We start from the raw sequence: 20,505 nt of genomic DNA, 5'->3' as shown, positions 1-20,505 counted from the left end.
AGAAATTAAATTGAATTAAAGTAAATTGCAAGAATTAAATGTTTGAATTAAAAGTTAGTGTTACTAGTTAATGTTAGTGTGTCATAAGACAATTTAGCGCTATGTTAAGCAATCGTAAGTGGACTAATGTAGTAGTCACACCTATCTGAGGTCGGTAAATAAAACTATAGGCAAATAAACATAAGTTAGAGATCATGACTAGTAAGCCAAGCTCCTACAACTTGCCATGCCAAAAGAAAAGAAGGAAAGGCCTTGTATGGATTTTAGGTTTTTTGCTTGACTAAGAAGCAACCTATCTTGGACACAAAGCAATTCACTTGATCTTTGATCAAGTTGAATTTGATTTGGATCAAAGAAGGTTAAGCCTCTCATATGTCAAGGCTAACCACAAATCATTAACTCATTGACCAAAAATAAAAAGAAGAAGATGAAGATGAAATGAAATGAATAGAAAATGAGAATTCAAATGGCATAATCAAAACACAATGATCAAATGTGAATGGGATCATCATCAACCAATGGTAAACATAAGTGAAATGAAGATTAGAAGTCAAGAAAGGTCAAACATATTTTTGGTATTTTTGGAATTAAAATAATATATAAAATAAAATGAACAAAATATGATCAAACTTCAAATTCAATTCAAATCAACTTGAATAATCCAATTGAATCATCATAAGTCTAACATGGTCAAACAAGGTTTGACAAATTTTCTCATCATTTTTTGAAAACGGAAACTATTTTAAAATCAATTAAAAGCATTAAAATATAACACAAATGAATTAAAATCTTAAATAAATCTCAAATCAATTAAGAAATTGATGAGAATATTTTCATAGACTTATCATGATCCAAATGTGTTAAGAAAATATTTTTGGAATTTTTGAATATCAAAAAGTATTTAAAATGAATTAAAAACTATTAAAACACAAAATAATTCACAAAAAATATTAAATGGAATCACAAAAATAATTAAAAATCAGATTATGAAACTAGATTTTAAAAGAATTTTTTTGCAATTGGTCTCATATTTTTGTGATTCCAAATAAAAGAGTTATGAATTTTTGAAAATAAATGGAATAAAAGAAAAATAAAACAGAAATTAGAAAATATGAAAAATCCACAGCGCTTGGATCCACTTTTATTAATTGACGTGGACAATCCAAGGGATCAGAGGCGCGCGCTCATCAGGGACACAAGTCAAGTGCAACACACGCTGGATTTAAAAAAGTCAAGTAAAGCAAAGGCCAAAATTAGATCACTTAATCACCATCCAATGGCTCAGACTGGTTCCACGTGGGGACGGTGGTGGAAACCACCGTCTTCTCCGGTGAGCCAACAGAAACCGGCCACCAGTTGCAGGTTTTGCAACCTCAACCAAATTACACATGCCTTATACCAAATTAAAGCTGGGGTGATGTGCATCACTCCTGTAACCTTGGATTTGGCTCAAGATCTCTATGGAATGAGAAATCTGAGATGGAAAATCCAGGTGTTCAATCTGAAATGCATCAATTCACAAAATCAAAGCCACCATTGACTTGCCTCTCACACGAGGACTTCAGAGAACCAAACAAACACCAGCAAATCACAATATATGATGAGATTAAGATCAAAATAGTTGAGATGTAAACCTTTAAAGTGCAGCTTTGATGAGCACGATCCAACCAAATTCTTGCTTGCAGTTTGATCTTGAGGTATGGTATGAGTGCAAGGCTAAGGAATTAGTATTGAAGATCAACTGATTTTGTTGAAATTCAAACTTGAAATGAGAAATGAAAAATGAAAATTCCTTTGGTATGGTTGGGTTTCCAATTTTGCAGAGCTTCAGGTTGATTCCAGGATGATATTTGAATGAAGCAAGGCATGTATTTATAGCTGCAGCTGCAAGCAAAGTGTGACAAACTCGTGTGCATGAAGCTTTAGGTCCTCCATGCATGGGCCTGTACAGGCGCATGTGAGGCCCAAAAGCTTATGAAAATGAATGTTGAACACATACCAAATGGAAATGGATGTGTGATTTGAATGGTATTTGCTTGTGCATGAAGATTGTAAGAACAAAAATTGTTCTACAACAGATTCCTTGATTTTGATGATAACAAAGGATGAAACCAAAAATGGCACCCTAACGAAAAGTTTCTAAGTGTGCAGGGTTCTAAAGATAGAAGAAATAAATCTGATGATGTCATCAGATGCACAACAAGATCAGATACAAATTATCAAGTATCAGAAGCATCTAAAGTGGAATCTCATTTTAAGAAGCTCTGACTCTGGACAAAACTGCAAAATATCAGAAGCATCTGAACATGAAGTAAAGTCTAGAAGCTCTGATTCTGGAGAAACGCTATCAGCGCCATCTGAACTCTCAAGAGATCAACATCAGAAGCAAGATTCCAAGATTCTCCAGAAACACAAATACTCTGATTATGGATTTGCTAATCATGAAAGAGTAACGTTGAAGACAAGTAAAGATTTTCAAATTGGATTTCCTGATTAAGAAAGAGACGTTAATCTCCGCTTCCAAGAGAAAAGATACTACTTGTGGTAAGTAGTCACTTCAAAGATGAAAAGTTAAACTGCAGAAGCTATTTAAGTGATGGAGTAAACTCAGTTTAATATCCACCAGATTCAACTCTACTCCAACTCATATATAAATAGAGATGCAATCAACATTCAGTAAGCAAGAAATCAACTAGCCAAAACTATACTGAATTATTTCACGCTCAAGAAAATCATCTTTGTTCTCAAAGAATTTCACTAAGCTTTTGCTTATCAAGTGAAAAATCTGTTCTTAAATTTGTAATACTTGCTTTCTTAGAAGCACTCTAGATTACATATCTTGTATCTTTTATTTGATTGATTTCCTCAAGTGACTTTGTGTGGTCTGTAGACTTGAGAGGACTAAGAGATTTTCTTCTCTCTTAGGGGTTGTTTGTAATCTTTCAAGATTAGTGGATTAAGTCCTTGTTGAAGGCGAAATCACCTTGGCCGGGTGGACTGGAGTAGCTTTGTGTTATAAGCGAACCAGTATAAAATCATTGTGTGATTTTTATTTCGAAAAGAGCTTATTTTTCAAACAATTCAAACCCCCCCTTTCTTGTTTTTCTCACCTTCAAAGATTTCATGTGAAATGCATAAATGGTCACAAATGTTCCCCTCTTCGAAAGTCCCATATGGAAAATCCAAACACAGGCATGTGAGTAATGGTTGGAAAGGTCTTGACATAAGGAACAAAAGCTATGTTGGACAAAAGTCCATTTGGAGTTTGGAAAATTATGAAAACTGGTCATGAAGTTTGAGGTACAAAACATACCTTTGAAAAATTTGCCACAAATGACCAATTTCAAGCCCCTCTGTTTCAATGATGCAAGCCTCAAATGTAAAAACCTCCAACATCAAAGTTGTATATATTTTCAATATATGATCAATTTGGACTTAAATTTTGCATCATTTGGATTTTTAATGAGAAAGTTATGGGCACTTGAAGTTGGACTTTTTCAAGATTCAATGGCTTTGGTCCAAAGTGACCTATAATGTTTTGTATTATCACATGTGTTTCTTTTAGGATTATGAAATTTTGTCCAACATAACATTTTAAGTAGACATCTTAATCGTTCCAATTCACTTGGTCTCACCTCAGGATCATAAAGAATGAAGGAGTTAGGTCCTTGGGAAGTTGACCTAAAATTAGGGTTTCAGTCAAAATGACCTATATTATTTTGAAATGAATGATGACCTTCCAAGTTTCAAATGGATTTTTGATGAACATGAAAGTTGTTCATATGGTTCTTAAGAACATTGTTTCTCTTGGGGTCATATTCATTTGACAAACACATCAAAAGTTAGGTCCCAGTGGATCTCAGTTTGGTTAGATGACTTGACTAGTCAACTTCTCAAGTCCAAACGTCAAATCTTGATGAATGAATGATTGAGGACACTCACATAGGCTCATATATATATATATATATATATATATATATATATATATATATATATATATATAACTATGAATGAAAGAACTTCCCTTGATTGAATTTTATCAAAGTTTGAGGTTGCTTCATGAGCAAGGCACAATCAATGCACAGTTGAATTAGGGTTTCCTTGGGAAACAATCCTCAAGCACTTTGGTTTATCTTGATCAAATTGGAAAATTGAGATGCTTGGGAGACATATATGATGATTGAGAGCTTTGGGAACCATTGTCATGCTTGCTTTCATCTTCATCTAGCCACTTCATTGAGCATAGGAACCTCCTAGGAGAAAGGGCACACATGATTGCTTGAGCTTCAAAACAAAACAAGTTAGTGACATATTTTTGTGCTTTGGTTAGTAAACAAAATAAGAAAATCAATAATATACGATTCAAGCATGCTTGGTGGTCTCAAACCAACTCACACAAGTCCCAACCCTAGGGTAAGGAACCAAGATGCTATGATCCTTTAGGCAATGCAATGAGCAAATGATATGATGCCATGAGGGATCTTAGGGTCAAAATTAGGGTCTTACAATGGCCTACTAAACAGGTCCACTCCAAGTTACCAATTGAACTTGCTAGTCATTTTGTGGGTTAGTGTTGTTGATTAATGTTGAATGGTTGAGTTGTGATACAGGTTGATGTTGCTCGTCTTGTAGAAGGCTCATGATTATGGTTTACAATGGATGAAGCAAGGCCAATGTCTGCTATAGAGTAGTGACCTCTTACTACAATTTCTGGTTTGCTATGCTTATACAGGCCAGGTCCATGGAATGGTCATGTTGCATTTGCTAGGCTGTTGGACTTGATGATTGCAGGTTGCAATGTTTGTGGTTAGGTTCTGCAGAATTTGGATGTTTTATGAACTTCATGTTGTATTGTAGGTCATGTTAGTTGCAGGTGTGCAGATGGTTTGTACATGGTTGGCAGGTTGCTGGTTCATGGTAAGTGATGATGGCTTACCATGATGCTTGTTAGTTTACTATGGTATGCCAATGTTTGAACCAATTTTGTATGGCTACTTCTGATGCACTACATACTTGGGTTTTGCAGGATACATGAAGTCTGCACTTGGCATTGTGGTGTTGTATTAATTTACACTTTTTTATTATAGTTTAGGTTTAAACACTTGGTAATGGAATTGCTTCACTTGGCTTGTATTCCATGCTTATGTTGACCTTGATGTGCAACCCTGGTTTCATGTGATTCTACACCAGGTAATTATGGTTTTGAGCTTGCATTGCCCTTTTGTTTTGGTTTGCTAATGTGTTCAATGGTTGCGACATGATGCTTGTGATGAGTTATTTTGGATGTGTAGGATGTGATGGGTCATGTTATTGCAAGATGCAATTGTAATCCTAGTTTGGACTAATGTGTTTGCAGGTGGTATGTTTATTTCAATTCTGACTTTGGTTGCTGCATAATTCCTGACCATCTTCTTGCATTTCCTTCTAACTTGGTTTTGTCATTGGATTATGGCCTTGTTTTTTGTCATGTAGCATTGCTTCATGGTGTGCTGTGGTGTTCTGCAAAATGGTGGCAACAATAGGTCCACGGGCTTGATTCTGGTTTATGCTTTGCAGATATGGTCCAGGTATGCTCCAGGGTGTAGCAACTTATGGCATTGCCTTGCTTTTGGTTCAACTATGATCAGTTTGATAGTTTGCTTACAAATTTTACTCATGTGCATTCTGACTTAGGTGTAGCAGTTCATAATCTAAAGGCTTGCATCACTTCTGACTTGATGAATGGTTCACCTGTTAACTGCTTGCAAAATAGTCTTATGAATCAGGACATGGTGATTTACAAGGCGCTTGTGGTTTTGCAGCATGTTCAATGTCCATTTCCTGATGGTTTTCTGCAACATGGGATTATGGTATGCCCTCTAAATTGTGCTTGATTTGCAACATTGCCATATGGTTCAACATCTTTGCCATGTTTGCTCTATAGGTTTCACTTTGGTTTATGATGACTTGCTTTTTGTGGCTGTCCATTTTTATGCTTCTTTAGGTCTACACAGATGCTACTGCAGGATGCCTATGCTAACAGTTAAATGGTTATTTGCTAGGCTGGGGAAAATAGCATTGCAGGTGGGTTTGGTTGGCATAATTTGTTTGGATGTTTATAAAGGTTTGTTTTAGGCTCATGAACTTGGTTGCTTTTGTGTTGAATGCAGGTCAGGTTCATGTGCAATATTCATGGCTTGTTGGAGGTTCATAACTTGGTTGGTTTTGTAGGTTTTGATGACATGGAAATGACATGAACAATGATAGCTTGCACTTGAAGAAATCACAAGCAAACATGGACTTTGGTGAAGAATCAAGACAATATGGAATGGGATTAAGTCTCAGGGTGGTAAAGGAAAAAGGGTGAGTTGACTTTGGTGAAAGTTGACCAAAAAGTCAACGGTTGACCAAAGTCAATACTTGGTTAAAATTGTCAAAATTTGTATTTTTCCGTGTAATTGACATTTTATGGATGGTAATGGATGAATTTAGGGTATTAGGGATTTGGGTTGACTTTGGTCAAAGTTGACCAAAGTCAATATTTGGTCAAAAGTTTCCAAGAATTGTAATTTTTTATGTAATGAACAATGTGATGGTTTATATATGGACATTTGGATGTCAAATGGTTCTCAAGTTGTTTTCATTTTACACTGGATTTTGTATTTGTGTGTGCTTGAATTGTAATGAACATGGTCATGACTTGTAAATGGAATGGTTTATGAACAAGACTACTACCTAATTAAACAAAGTTAAGGCTTAACTATGAATCAAAGGACAACTACCTCTTGGATTATGACACAATGGGCTTTGGTAGTTTGGGGAGACAAAACCATCCATGAACTAAACAACCAAGCATTGACTAAGATGAATTGGTTTTAAGACTAATGACCAGGTGAAAATGAACCAAGAGTAGACCCTGTGCTAGAGGTGATCAGATGGGATGACAAAGGATGGAGCAAGGTATGGAAGCCATGGGACTTGAGCCAAGACAACAAGGACAAAGATCAAGGTGGTGCCAACCAGACAGTGGGTGAAAGGTGGATGGAGTTAGGGTTTTGGGTGTCTCCAAATGGAAAGTCAAGCCACAAAGTCCATCAAGACCATTCTCTCCTTGATTAGGGTTTACATGAGGCCTACCCCTCAAGCAAGTCCTTTGAACCAAACCATATGCTTCCATAATAAGTCTTCCAATGTGTGAGCCTTCATTAGGGTTTTGATAGCCTAGACAAGGCCTATTGAAGATCCAAAGGATCCCCTTACCATACCATCAAGATCTAGGGTTTTGAGGACCCTTGATAGTTGCTTAGGTAACCCCTTGTTGGATCCATACCTCCACCGTCAAGAAATCAGGATTTCACTTCCCCTATGCTTTGCTGAAAATCCAAATCAAACTTTGCAAACCTTAGCTCCCCAAGCTAAGAATTTGAATATATGGTGACCCCCTAATGGAATGAATGATGCATGCGCATGGGTTATTAATGTATGAAACTGACCCCCAAGTCAAGTGGTTGGGTAATAAACCATGAAAAAAGGAGGGCAAATTTTGGGGTACAACACTTGTATCGAATTATTTATTAATAAAAAAAGGATTTTTCTTCATTATGTTTGTTTAATAAAGTCCCTAGAATAGCTAGTCCATTTAATGTATCAAGTGTGACTTAATCATGAGATCCCATTAAACATAAGGACATTATTCTTAAAGTATCTGTAGTCGAGCTTTGTTGTGAAGTGGGATAACATTAAAGCATTAAGACTATTATGTTTTTAGACTGATGATCACATCTCATGGATCATGGATAAGGAGTTATCAAGTCATAAACATATGTATGAATATTAGGAGTAATATTTATACTGGATTGACCCGCTATGAGAATACTACATAAAATGTTATGCAAAGTGTCATAAGTTATTCTCATGGTGATAGTGGTGTATACCGCCCTTCGACCTAAAACCACTATGGACCCTAAATATATAGTCGAGTGCTTTATTGCTGATCAAATGTTATCTGTAATTAGATGACCATAAAGACAGCTGATGGGTACTCCACTAAGCATGCTAAGGGACATGAGTGACCTAGATGGAATTTTCTCATCCTGCGTAACATGATAAATGTCTAAAGGCCCAATATTGAACTGGACAAGGATGACACGGTCTATGCCTTGTGTTCAATATAGACATAAGGGCAAAAAGGGTAATTGTACACACAAGTATTATCACAAAAAGGGATTTTTTAGATCACATGACATTTTCATGTCTTGGATAGCAGTGATGTGTTGCTAGATACCTCTCACTGTTTATTATGTTAAATATGATTTAATATAATTGTCAATATCACGAAAACCTATAGGGTCACACACAAAAGGACAGATTGATGAGAGACTGAGTAAATAAGGAACATCATAAGGTACGGTGCACTGAAGTGAATTGTAGAATATCGTAAGGTACAGTGCACTTAAGTAGAATACGAAATATGGTAAGGTACCACACGCTTAAGTGATTTTCGGTATACCATAAGATATGGGCCACATACACTTAAATGGGCTTTTTAGCTTGCAGCCCACACAAGTGGTTCTATAAATAGAACCCTTGTGCAGAAGCATTTCACTTGATGAAATTTCGTTTCTTTCTCTCTCTCTCTATCTCTCTCTCTCTCTCTCTCTAAGCCTTCATTCGTAGCAGCTAGCACTGAGACTGAAGGAATTTGTTCGTGTGGACTGAGTAGAGGCGTTGTCACCATTCATCACTCGTGATCACTCCTTAGATCTCCATCAATGGTTTCAATCGTCACAAGAGGTAAAGGTTTCGATCACTGATCATGCCCATTCGTAAGGATCACTAAAGGAAAAATTTTAATTTCCGCTGCATTTTGGATCACAATTTTCCTTTAGTGGTACCAGAGCAGCTTACGAAATCATGCACCTGATAGCTGTTTATTTTCTCTATTTTTTGTATTAATACGATTAAAAGACATAATGAATTAAATAATAATCGAGTAATTAAATTTGGCATCATGTGTGTACGATTTGGATGATTGATGTTGACTATACTTCGGAATCCGATGTTAGTAGGGTGAAGCAGCGATACATCGATCGTCCATAGGTTACACAAATGAGATCGATCAATTTATATATATGATATAAGTAATTTTGATGAAAAATATGGTGTATATGATAGATTGTTTCTATTTCGTTCATTCAAACACTTAATGATTGTTATTCCTTTGAGCGGTCAATGGCCATTTGCTTCGGAATCCGACATTAGTATGGTGAAGCAATGACGTGTTGATTAATCATACTGAACTATCAATCGAGGTGTGCTTAACGGTATGAAATTGTTGCATTAGGGTTTATGACTGTACATGGGTTGTGCTGTCAAAGAGTTATGTGATTAGGGTTGTGACTGCATAAGAGTTGTGCTTTAAAGTATCAAGTGTTGATGCGAAAAATGACATCGATTTCAAATGAATCGTTCATTAAAATTTTGCGATGAGGCGCTGCCCCTAACAACCCTGTAGGGGGAAGCAGAACCCCCGACTAACTCTGCGTAGTGTGATCAATCGCCAAAATTTAATTTGGTTTATTTAATTAATAGAATTTAAATTAATAATAATGTGTTTATTATTATTGCCTTGTGGTGATCAATCATGACCTTAGTTTTCCGTTATTTTGTTTTTGGAATTTTAAAATACGTCTGCGTGTCATGCCTCTCTTTTAATCTCTTAATGTAACTTCTTTTCTCATTTCACTCCCTCGTATGTAAAACGAGTTTCTTTTATGTAATGTAATGTTATGAAGAAAGAGAAGAATACAATATCAAAGAAGGGCAACCTTGAAGATCTGACTTGGAGAAACTTATATCGTTATTAGGTTAGCTTAGGTTCTCTCATTGGCTTGGGAGAACAATTGCGCTAGGGGCCATAAATGTTTCATTTGATATGTATGTTGATGCATGTGAATGTATGTTGATGCATGTGAGAGACGATTTATATGATAAATAAGCCGGTGAGATCAAAATAATTGCAAATTCCCTCAAATTAAATATTAAGTTTATGCTTTCCAAGTTTTAGCACTCATCAAGATTAATATCGAATAATGTAGGTTTCGCCTATGTGAGGTGCATGTTTTATATTAGTAAGGTGAGATGGGATAATTGTAATATCCAATTGCTAAAACAATGGGTCAAACTTAACTAAACAAATTATAATAAGATTATATACATTTAGAAGCAAGAGTTGGAAATGATCCATATGATGGATTGGAATAAGGAGTTATTCACCCAACTAAAATATTCGAGAGTTGTATTAAATACAATTGGAAGGAGTTCCTACCTAAATAACCTAGTTTTGTGTAATCCACCTACGCGGACTTAAAATAAAGTGAAATGTGGATCTCGATCCACTAGAAAATCTTCCAACGGGATTTTCTGAATCAAATGGTGAGGGTCATTTGTTTTGAGTAAAATAGTGGGAGCATATTTAATTAAAGGCCTAATTGAATATGTTATTTTAATGATACTTATATTTTCATATTTTTCATGTAGATTACCATGACAATAAACACCTCTGACAACATTTTATGATCAATCCTTGATAAGGAAAATTTGTCTGGGACATATTTTCTGGATTGACACCGAAATTTGAGGATTGTCCTCGAGCATGATAAAAAGTTGTATGTCTTAGAGGAACCTGTTCCTGAAGAGGAACCTCCTAGTTCTGCACCTAAGGCAGAAAGAGATGCTTATAAGAAGCATGTCGATGATGCCAATGAAGCTGCTTGCCTTATGCTAGCTACCATGAACTCGGAGTTATAAACACAACACGAGAACATGGCAGCGTTCGATATGATCGGACACCTGAAGATGCTCTATCAAGAGAAGGAAAAGCATGAAAGTTTTGAAGTTTCAAAAGCCCCTTTTCAAGGAAAAATAGCTGAGGGAGCCCATATAAGTCCCCATGTGCTCAAGATGATTGGGTATGTGGAGAACCTTGAGAGGTTGGGTTTTCCCCTCAGAAAGGAACTTGCGACTAATTTGATCTTGCAATCGTTGCTAGAGAGCTTCAATAAATTTATCCTTAATTTCAACATGAATTATATGGAAAAAACTCTTCATGAACTACTAGGCATGTTAAGAACTGCTGAGCAAAATCTGAAGTCAAAATAGAAGTCCATTCTGATGATCGGAAATGGAAAGAAATAGAACAAAAGGCCCACCAAGTAGGGTGGTAAAGGGAAAGGCAAGGAAGTTGCCAAAGCCAAACCCATTGCTCCTGCTTTGAAGCCTAATGGAGGCATAACAAAGGATGGCACTTGCTTCCATTGCGGTAAGATCGGAAATTGGAAGAGAAACTATCCAAAGTACATGGAAGATAAGAAGAATGGAGTAGAGACTTCAACTTTAGGTATTTTTGTTATTGAAATTTATCTATCTACTTCTGCATCATGGGTATTAGATACTGGATGCGGTTCTCACATTTGTACCAGTGTGCAGGGGCTAAAAAGGAGTAGAGATTTGGCAAAAGGTGAAATTGACCTACGAGTTGGCAATGGAGCAAAGGTTATTGCTTTAGCCATAGAAACTTATGTATTGACTTTACCTAGTGGTTTAATAATTCAGTTAGAGAACTGTTATTATGTACCTGCAATTAATAGTAATATTATTTTCGTTTCTTGTTTGGACAAGTTTGGTTTTTCATTCATAATAAAGAACAATTGTTGCTCCATTTATTTGAATGGTATATTCTATGATAATGCACAAATGATCAATGAACTATATGTCATTGATCTTGAAATGCTTATTTATAACATTAATACTAAAAGGATGAAACCTAATAAGTTAAATCCAACTTACCTTTGGCATTGTCGATTAGGCCACATAAATGAGAAACGCATTTCCAAACTCCATAAAGATAGACTATTGGACTCTTTTGATTATGAATCATATGAGATATGCAGATGTTGTTTAATTAGAAAGATGACAAAGTCTCCATTCATAGGAAAAGGTGAAAGAGCTAATAATCTTTTACCCTCATACATACTGATGTATGTTGACCACTGGACGTACCAGCCAGAAGAGATTTTTAGTACTTCATCACATTTATTGAAGATTTCAGTAGATATGGTTATGTGTATTTAATGAAACACAAATCAGAGTCCTTTGAAAAGTTCAAAGAATTCAAGAATGAAGTACAAAATCAACTAGGTAAGAATATTAAAACTCTTCGATTAGATCGAGGTGGTGAATATTTAAGGTTAGAGTTTGATGACAATCTGAAAGAGTGTGGGATTCTATCCCAACTTACTCCTCCTGGAACACCCCAATAGAACGGTGTATATGAGAGAAGAAATCGAACCTTGTTAGACATGGTCCGATCCATGATGAGTCACGTCGATATTCCAAACTCCTTTTGGGGACATGCACTATTGACAACAACTTACACACTTAACCGTGTTCCATCCAAAAAGGTTGAGAAGACACATATGCGATATAGAATGGTAAGAAACCATATATATGTCTTATACGAAGATTTAGGGTTGTGAAGTTTATGTGAAATGACAAATTTCAACTAAGCTTGAGCCCAAATCTAACAAATGCTTATTTGTGGGGTATCCTAAAGAAACAAGAGGGCATTACTTCTACAATCCTTTTGAGGGCAAAGTATTTGTCGCTCGAACTGGAGTCTTCCTAGAAACGGATTTTATTTCCAAAGGAATCAGTGGGAGGGAAGTAGAGCTTGAAGAAATTAAAGAAGCACAAAGAGTTGATACACCTATGGAGGAATTATAACAGGAAACATGAGTAGTTGTGGAAGAGAAACCTGCTCAAGTAGAACAAGATCAACGTAGGTCAAGCAGGATACATCACCTACCTGAGAGATATGGATATCTCATAACTGATCAAGATGATGTATTACTCATGGATTAAGATGAGCCTATGGCCTACCAAGAGGACATAATTGGCCCTGAGTCTGAGAAGTGGCTAGAAGCCATGAAATCTGAAATGGATTTCATGTACACAAACCAGGTTTTGACCTTGGTAGAGCCTCATGTAGGAGTTAACCCTATAGGATGCAAGTGGGCCTTCAAAAAGAAGACTGATATGGATGGTAAGGTACATACCTACAAGGCAAGACTGGTTTCAAAAGGATATAAACAAATTTATGGGGTTGACTATGATGAAACCTTTTCATTAATCGCAATGCTTAAATCTATTCGGATTTTACTTGCTATCGCTGCATATCATGATTATGAAATATGGAAGATGGATGTCAAAACTGCTTTCCTTAATGAGAATCTTCTTGAGGATGTGTACATGACACAACTTGAAGGATTTAACATATCGGAAGAAGCTCAAAAGATATGCAAGTTATAGAGATCAATCTATGGATTGAAGCAAGCTTCCAAAAGCTAGAATCTTTGTTTTGATGAAACAGTAAAACAATATGAATTCATCAAGAATGAAGACGGGCCTTGTGTCTACAAGAAGGTTAGTGGGAGCATGATGGTCTTCCTGATATTATATGTATATGACATATTACTCATTGGAAACGATGTCCCTACCCTGCAACAAGTAAAGACTTGGTTGGGGAAATACTTTTCTATGAAGGACCTAGGTAAAGCAGTCTATATATTAGGAATCAGGATCTATAGAGATAGATCACAAAACCTGCTTAGCCCAAGTCAAAGTACATACATAGACAAAGTATTGAGACTCTTTAATATGCATGATTCCAAGAAAGGATTCATACCTATGCAACATGGCCTATGTCTATCAAAAACACAATCCCCTTTAACTAAGGAAGAAAGGGATCGCATGAATATGATTACATATGCATCTGCAATAGGATCTATCATGTATGCCATGTTATATAATCGACCAGATGTCTCGTATGCTTTAAGTGCAACGAGTAGGTACCAATCTGATCTCGGTGATGCTCATTGGGTAGCTGTCAAGAATATCCTTAAGTATTTGAGAATGACTAAGGACTCATTCTTGATATATAGAGGTCAGGAAGAGCTTATTGTAATTGGATACACCGATGCTAGCTTCTAGACAGATAAGAATGACTTTAGATCTCAATCTGGTCATGTGTTCTGCTTAAACGGTGGCACTGTGAGTTGGAAAAGTTCAAAGCAAGATACAATTGTTGATTCTATAATTGAGGCCGAGTATATTGTTGCCTCAAGTGCAACAAAGGAAGCTGTTTGGATCAAAAAGTTCATTAGTGAACTTGGCATAGTTCCTAGTATTGTGGATCCCATTGATCTCTATTGCGATAACAATGGTGCTACTACACAAGCTAAGAAGCCTAGATCTCACCAACGATCCAAACACATACTTATGCATTATCACCTCATTCGAGAGATAATAGATAGAAGAGATGTGAAAATATGCAGAGTATCTAAACTTGACAATATTGCTGACCCACTAACAAAGCCTCTTGTGCAGTAGAAGCATGATGAACATACTAGATCTATGGGTGTTAAGGGTATGCCTAATTGGCTATAGTGCTAGTGGGCTATTATTGGTATAAGCCCTAGAGGCCAATACTTTTGGTACTTGTATCGAATTATTTATTAATAATAAAATGATTTTTCTTTATTATGTTTGTTTAATAAAGTCCCTATAATAGCTAGTCCATTTAATGCATCAAGTGTGACTTAATCATGAGATCCCATTAAACATAAAGACAATATTCTTAAAGTATTTGTAGTTGAGCTTTGTTTTGAAGTGGGATAACATTAAAGCATTAAGACTATTATGTTTATAGACTGATGATCACATCTCATGGGTCATGGATAAGGAGTTATCAAGTCCTAAACATAGGTATGAATATTATGAGTAATATTTATACTGGATTGACCCACTATGAGAATAATACATATAATGTTATGCAAAGTGTCATAAGTTATTCTCATGGTGATAGTGGTGTATACCACCCTTCGACCAGAAACCACTATGGACCCTAGAGGTAAAGTCGAGTGCTTTATTGTTGATCAAACATTGTCCGTAACTAGATGACCATAAAGACAGTTGATGGTTACTCCACTAAGCATGCTCAGGGACATGAGTGACCTAGATGGAATTTGACCATCCTGCGTAACATGATAAATGTCTAAGGACGCAATATTGAACTCGACAAGGATGACACAATCTATGCCTTGTGTTCAATAAAGACATAAGGGCAAAAAGGGTAATTATACACACAAGTATTATCACAAAAAGGGATTTGCCAAATTACATGACATTTTCGTGTCTTGGGTAGCAGTGATGTGTTGCTAGATACCACTCACTGTTTATTATGTTAAATATGTGATTTAATATATTGTCAATATCGCGAAAACCTACAGGGTCACACACAAAAGGACGGATTGATGAGAGACAGAGTAAATAAGGAACACCATAAGGTACAATGCACTTAAGTGAATTATAGAACATCGTAAGGTACAATGCACTTAAGTAGAATATGGAATGTGGTAAGGTACCACACGCTTAAGTGATTTTTGGTATACCATAAGATATTGGCCACATACACTTAAATGGACTTTTTAGCTTGCAACCCACACAAGTGGTTCTATAAATAGAACCCTTGTGCAAAAGCATTTCACTTGATGAAATTTAATTTCTCTCTCTCTCTCTCTCTCTCTCTCACTCACTCACTCAAAGTCTTCATTCGTAGCAGCTAGCACTGAGACTGAAGGAATTCGTTCATATGGACTGAGTAGAGGCGTTGCCACAATTCAACGCTCATGATAACTCCTTAGATCTGCATCAAAGGTTTCAATCGCCACAAGAGGTAACGGTTTTTATCACTAATCATTCCCACTCGTAAGGATCACTAAAGGAATTTTTTTAATTTCTATTGCGTTTTGGATCGCAATTTTCCTTCAGAATGCATATAGCGAAGCTGCTATGTATTCTTCCTCGCATGATGATAAATCTACCAATGGTTCCCTTTTTTAGCTTAACACGACTGGCGCACCACCTAACATGAGCACATATCCTGCTATTGATTTTATATCTTCAGTATCACTACACCAACTAGAGTCATTGTAACCCACAAGCTTGCATTAATTTCCTTCATTGTCTTAAGGAAACAAAATACCATAGTCGAGTGTTCCTTTGAGATACCTTAGTATCCTCTTGGTTGCTGCAAGATGAGATACCTTCGCTTCTGCATGAATCTGTTGACCATGCCCACACAATAGGCTAAATTTGGCCTTATGTAACAAAGGTATCTAAGTGATCCAATGATTATTCTGTAGTATGTTGGGTTGACATCATTTTTAATCAAGTTTTTTATCAGTTGCAATCTGAGCTCATCTGGATTCGAAGTTGGGTTGCAATCTTGCATCTCAAATATCTTGAGTATTTCACTTACATATCTTTTTTGGTGCATCATCAAGTCTCTACTACTCTTGTAGAATTCGATACCAAGGAAGTATGAGAGATTTCCCAAGTCTGACATTTCAAACTCCTTACTTAAGTCATGTTTGAAATCTTCGATCTCCTTCTTGCAACTGCTTGTTATCAACATGTCATCGACATAGAGACACAATATAAGCAACTCACTCCTACTTCTCATGACATACACACCATGCTCCTTCGTGCACTTCTCAAACTCTTTCTCTCTTAGAAATTCGTCTCTTTTCTTATTCCAAGCTCTTGGAGCTTGTTTCAGTCTATATAGAGCTTTATGCAACATGTATACTTTCCTTTATTGGTTATGTTTCACAAACCCAACTGGTTGTGTTACATACACCTCTTCGTCTAGAGGGTTGTCATACCCAAAATTTGCCCATTAATATTTCAAGACATTTTGCAAGGCATTCCGACTCATATATAACACTGATCTTGAAGAAACAAAGGCCCAGCTCACGGATGGCCCAATCCAGAAAATGGCCCAAACTGGCATGTTCGCTACGCGCTCGCCTAGCGAAGCTGACAGACAACAAAAATTTCGGGCTTCATTCTGAGCCCATTAGGCCACCATTATCACTATAAATACCAGCACTTCAGTAATAAAAATAAAAAAAATAAAAATAAAAATAAAAATAAAAAAAAACAAAAAAAACACAAAAAAAACAAAAAAAACGAAAAAAAAAAATAATAATAAATTTTAATTAATTAATTAATTAATTAATTAAATAATTAAAATAAATATATAAATAAAATATAACAAATTATTTTGGACTTGGGTCTCCCTCATTCCAAGCCCATTACCCACGAAATTAGTCTATAAATACTGAAGTTTCAGTAGAGGAAAAAACACTTGGAGTTACACTGGGAGATTCACAAAAAAAAAAAGAGGAGGAGAACAGAAAAGAACGAATAGAAGTTTTGGCATAGGAATCCTGCCTACCCGGAGAATTCAGAGTAAAGAAACCCTGAAGGCAGCCCATCTGCACCGAAACCATCGCCGTCCAATTCCCGCTGCCTAACTTATTCCGATACTACAAGTGGTCAATCCCTTCAACCTTGAATTGGCAAACAGGTTTGCGTATCTCTATTGTTTATACTTTCAATTGGCCATATCTACATATATAATGCATCATGATTAAATGTTGATATATAATTTGCTTTCGTATGGGAATTTAAATATGCCTGAATACCCTGAATGGTTGACCATGTTATTCCTGTGATAAAATGCCATAAAATTCAAAGTTCCTAACATGGGGTTGTTTTCAAATTCAAAATCCGTGGCCGCTCGCTAGCACCTCGCTAGGCGAGCCTGGGGCGAGTATTCGCCTGGCCTTCGCTAGGCGAGGCAGAGGCGAACGAGACAGTAGCTGACTTTTCTATTCTGTTTTTTTTATGTTTTATCATAGCCATGCATTATTCATCCTATCCTATTTATTGTTGTGATATTTCTCCGGTGTAATCTTCGATTGCACCATGATTTGGTGTTCTGACATGTTTCTTTTTTTGAGTTTCGTAAAGGTTCACATATCCCAGGAAAAGGTTATTGGCTAGGTATTCCACTTTATTTGTGGGATACCCTTGTGGAGTTTCACCCTAAATTAATTTTTAATGTATTAATTTCTAATGTATTAATTTTTTAATATATTATTTTTAATAATTTTAATGTGGAGTTTCATCCTAATTATATAATTAATTGTAAAACTTTGCCTTTGAATAAGTGATCTTGGACCTCTCTTTGTTGCCTTACGATTACGATATTACGGTCATGTCCCGCGAATGTGGGGATACCCTTAGCAAAGACCCTTCGGTTAAATCATCATAAAATAAATTATAGTCCCTCGGATGTTGCCTTCGAATATACAACTTTGTCCCTCGACGACCCTCCGATGTTGCCTACGGTTAAAAGATGATAGTCCCTTCGAATGCTAAGGTATCCTCGTAACTGTTGCCTTCAATGACCAATCGATGACCCTACGATGACCCTTTTACATCCAAAGGATAAAACTACTTATTTCTCAATAATAAGGACAGTTTTACCCTCATAAGGATAGGAAATACTCATAAAGACCTTGGGTCGGTATAACTCTTAATTGCTGGCTCACAACCTAAAACATTTTTTCACACCTCACACCTTTCAAAATACCTTCAGAAAATCACCACTTGGTATACATTCATACTAGAATCATTACCGAGTTATATTTTTCTAAACAATTTTCAAAACTAAACGAGATAATCACTTTGTATACATTCATACAAGAATCATTACAAAGTTAAATTCTCTTTTCAAAACAATTTTTCTAAACAATTCACAAACACTTTTTTTTTTTTTTTTAAAATAATATAAGTGATCGAGCAATTAAGAGCCCATGGATAACCATGGATACAAAGGGTGCTAACACCTTCCCTTTGTATAATGTACCTCCCGAACCCAAAATCTAAATTAAGGTCTTTCCTGTTCTTTTCCACCTTTCCTTATTGGATAAAAGAAAAGTCGGTGGCGACTCTTGCTAACCGCGACATTGCGATTAAAACCACAAAAAAGTCCAGTTCACCGTATGACAGAACTGGCGACTCTGCTGGGGAATCGGAATATTTAAAAAGAGAGGTTACCTTAAAAACAAGATCACTTATTCAATTTGTATGATTTATTTTTAAGGGATTGCTTGGGTATGTTATGCTTGAGTGAAAGATCCTACACCCGGATCTAGTGTACCTTAGGTAAGTAGCAAGAGATCATCGCGACTGTCCGGCGTATACTGGAATGGTCAAAATGATGGCTACGGTTAATGTGGCACTTTGGATGTCCTGATGTTCCTCATGTTAGTTGAGGAAATATTTGGCATTCGCGTGGTGTCATAAAAGCATTAACCAGACCTTTAGAACCCTAATTGACTCATCCTGGCCATTAGAAAGTAGTGAGATAACTGGCTTCGGTTCCGACTGGAGTTGGTTGAGACTCGATACTACACTCTTTGAGATTGGACTTTAGGGAAGCTTCGGTCAACCACTTGGTGTTGCACTGAAGTGGACTTAAGGAAAGGTCAATGATTTGAGATCCTTCTAGAACCCGGTTACTATTCTAAGACAGGTTGAACCAACCAAACTTCAGTGGGGAGGGTATTTACCTATGAAACTCACGCAAGCCTTAAAACCTAGGAATGATTGTTGTGTGACTTGCTTGTGCTTGTTATTTATCTAACAACAGGACATCATAACAACATAACATCATAACATCATGGCATTGTACTAACCATTTCAAGGATTTAGGGATTTAACTCTGCTAAAAAAAAAAACAGAAAAAACAAAAACAAAAGCAAAAACAAAAGAGAAAAAAAAAAGGCTCTTTTTGTTAGTTTATGCAGAGTTAAATCCCGAAAGTCCTTGAAAACATTTCATACATTGCATTGCATCGCATAACAGGTATTCTAAAGGATCAGTGTTCTCACGATTTTCCTATCAAACAGATTCCAGCAGATTCAAACAGATTGAACAATGGCTCTCGAACAAACTGTCAAAGATCTCCAGGCCCAGAATGCTCAATTCCAGGAAATGATGCTGAGCTTATCTAAGGGGCAGGAAGAACTGAAAGCTCTTTTGATGGAGAAGAAGAAGGACCAGAAACCTGTGGGTTACATCAACCCGGGGAGAAGGCTTAAGGGACAGGTTACAGGAGTCAAGATTAGAATTCCGAAGGATTCAGAAGAAGAGACCGAGAATGATTCGGAAGATGAGAATCCTAATCTCGTCAATTCTGAGGACGACGACGAAGATTATGAACATGAACAGTACTCTCCGAAGGATGATAAGTACAAGTTGCTGGAAGAACGTATGCTAGCTATGGAGGGGCAGAAAGTGCCCGGTCTGGATTTCGAAAACTTGGGTCTGGTCTCTGATGTGGTCATTCCCCGCAAATTCAAGGTTCCCATTTTCACTAAGTATGATGGTGCCTCTTGTCCTCAGATGCATCTAAGGGCTTATGTGAGAAAGATTCAGCCGCACACTACTGATAAGAAACTGTGGATCCATTTCTTCCAAGAGAGTCTGTCTGGCACACAGTTAGAGTGGTATTATCAGCTTGAGAGCTCTAACATCCGCACATGGACTGAT

The sequence above is a fragment of the Lathyrus oleraceus genome, chromosome 7 (assembly GCF_024323335.1).
Source record: "Lathyrus oleraceus cultivar Zhongwan6 chromosome 7, CAAS_Psat_ZW6_1.0, whole genome shotgun sequence".
NCBI classification, from domain to species: Eukaryota; Viridiplantae; Streptophyta; class Magnoliopsida; order Fabales; family Fabaceae; genus Lathyrus; species Lathyrus oleraceus.
This window is presented reverse-complemented; position numbering follows the sequence as displayed.